Raw genomic sequence first — 2,832 nt, 5'->3', positions numbered from 1 at the left:
GGTGCCCAGGGTAAGCTTGAGATGAAGGAATTAATCCTCTCCCCCAGCCCTGTGTTCCCACAGCCCCTCCAGATGGCCTTCTTGGGCAAGACATAAGGCAACCCCACACAGGCTGTCTCTCACAGCATCTGGTACCCAGAAAACACTCAAGTAACTCTTGCTCTGGCAAACTCTGCTCTGGGCGTGTGGGTCACACACAGCATCCTGCCACCTTCTCCTTTGCTCTGTGGACAAAACAGCTAATCAGGTCTAGTTCTAAAGCATGTCAGACTCCAGCCACCCCATGGCAGGGGGACATATCAGGCTCTTTTCATAGTCTCTTGGAATCTTCCCCCTCCCCTCAACCTTGTCCTGGATGCAAATCCTCATGGAAAGATGTACTGTCTGGGTGAGGGTGAGGGGTTGAAGGAAGGACAGAATTTCCTTTAAAAGAAGATCCTTTTCTGCAATTATTTGAAAGTAAAATGCTGATAAGGCAATTCCTAACAATGCTGGAGAAATATGAGAGGGAGCGGAATGAAAAGCATAAGGGAAGCATCACATGGGTTGAAAACAGAGTCAGGTAGAGCGGGGGGGTCTACCTTTTCATGCACTTGCACTCTGCAAAATCTACAGCCCTGGCCAAGCTGCCTCTGGTTCACTAGCACCTCCTGCTATTGAAGGCTGGTGCTTCCAGCTCAGACCCACCGACGCAGGCCCTGGTCTGTAGACGAGCATCCTGCAGAGGCTGCCTTATCTCCAAAGTGCTCTGCCACCTTGGAGGCACGGCTGTGCAGAAGCAACCTTCAAGGGCCCCAGATAAAAGTATTGGCACAAAGGAGGAAAACACCAGCATTCAGGATCTGACTTGTGCTTTCCAGTGTGCTAAGGGCTTTTGGTACAGAATTCCATTTAAATGTTTGCTTCCCTGGTGGCTCAGAGGTTAAAGCGTCTGCCTCCAGTGCAGAAGACCCAGGTTCGATCCCTGGGTTGGGAAGATCCCCTGGAGAAGGAAACGGTAACCCACTCCAGTGTTCTTGCCTGGAGAATCCCATGGATGGAGAAACCTGGTAGGCTACAGTCCATGGGGTCGCAAAGAGTCGGATACGACTGAGTGACTTCACTTTCAGTTTCCATTTAAATACAGAGGCAGAAAAAGATAGCTCCATGCCATCTTTGGGGGAAGCTTAATGTCTTAGTTCACAAATAATATGTGTCTGTTCTCTCTGCATGGCACTTTCAGCCTTGAATGCCCTTCTCCAGAATCTTCACGTTTGTAAATCCCATCTGTCCTTACAGACCCCACTCAAACCCCACCATCTCCACGAGGCCTTCCTGATCCTGCCTCTGCCATCACCACCTTGTCAGACGTCATTTCATCCCACACTTACTCACGCTGTGCCATAGTTTCCTCATCTGTAAAATGGACATTATTATGTATTATTATGTAGTATCCACTCTGTAAGGTTACTGTGGAAATTTGTAAGAACGTTTAGAATGAAGCTTAGGATATAGGCAAAGCTCAATGTGGAGAAGGCAATGGCACCCCACTCCAGGACTCTTGCCTGGAAAATCCCATGGATGGAGGAGCCTGGTAGGCTGCAGTCCATGGGGTCGCAAAGAGTCGGACACGACTGAGCAACTTCACTTTCACTTTTCACTTTCATGCATTGGTGAAGGAAATAGCAACCCACTCCAGTGTTCTTGCCTGGAGAATCCCAGGGACGGGGGAGCCTGGTGGGTTGCCGTCTATGGATGGGGTCGCACAGAGTCGGACACGACTGAAGTGACTTAGCAGTAGCAGCAGCAAAGCTCAATAATCATAATATTTACTGTTGTTATCAATGGATTTGACTGCTCTCCTTTGGTATCCTATGAGATTTTGGAGGCAGGGCAGAGAGGTCTCATTCATCTCTGAACCCTAGAGGTTAGTAGACAGCCTTGATACCCAACTGATACTCAGGCTCAGAAGAGTTTTTGTGGATGAGTGAGTGCAGGGGTGGCGGGGGCCAAGGACAAGGGCGATCCTTGAGCCAATAAACAGACTGCTCCTTACCCCTCCATCTGCCTGGCCATCTCCTGGGGCCACCTAATACTATGCTGTTATTGTTCAAAACTGGCCAAACTGTCCTGGTGCTGGCTGCCAGCATCCTAGTCCTCAAACAGCCGCCAGAGAGGTGTGGCCACTGCTGTGTGGGTTGACAGCATCATGGAAACCGCCTTGGGGGTTCTGCTCCTCAGGGGCTGGTACAGATGGAACCTGTGCTCCTGGCTAAGGTAGGGCTTGGCGCTTCTGCAATTGCAGTCCTGCCTGGGGCCCCCATTAGAGCAATGAGCATGACACATTTGACTTCTTACCTTGTCTCTCCTGCTTCTCAGCACGGACGTTTCCTCGTGGATGTCAGACTTTGAATTTCTTATCTTGTTGTTTATATCTAATAAGTGACTCGCCCTGTTTTTTTAAAAGTCAGCTTTTAAAAATACTGTGTTTGAACATCTGTCAAGGGCTGGGGATTAGCTGAATAGGCACTGGATGCCAGGATATTATATTCTCTCTTATCCTTTATACTGTAATTATCTTGATCCTCAAACAACTCAGCACCAGTTACAACCACTTTCGCAGACTTGTTGTTGCTGCAAATTCAAAAAATTATTTTATTTGAATCTAAATTAAACTGATATGTAACAAGGTTTTTTTTTTCATGCTAAGTCTCAAAAAACAGTATCTGCAGATGATTAAAAAACAGTAAAACATGGACAATTTCAAAGTTTATTTCAAGAATAAACTCATGAAAATTCATCTAATTATGCAGCAGTGTACCAAAAATAATCTTTTCCAAGCCTAAATTTGTT

General features: G+C 47.1%; 1 non-coding gene across 1 annotated transcript; it reads left to right on the top strand.

The window, feature by feature from the left end:
• The first annotated feature begins 904 nt into the window (after positions 1–904).
• On the top strand, positions 905–976 carry TRNAW-CCA (transfer RNA tryptophan (anticodon CCA)). The gene has a single exon. It is a non-coding gene; the product is annotated as a tRNA-Trp (tRNA).
• The last annotated feature ends 1,856 nt before the right edge of the window (positions 977–2,832 follow it).

This window comes from Bos indicus, chromosome 15 (genome assembly GCF_029378745.1).
Source record: "Bos indicus isolate NIAB-ARS_2022 breed Sahiwal x Tharparkar chromosome 15, NIAB-ARS_B.indTharparkar_mat_pri_1.0, whole genome shotgun sequence".
NCBI lineage: Eukaryota > Metazoa > Chordata > Mammalia > Artiodactyla > Bovidae > Bos > Bos indicus.
Note: the sequence above shows the minus strand (reverse complement) of the source record. Positions and strands in the feature narration are given on the sequence as shown.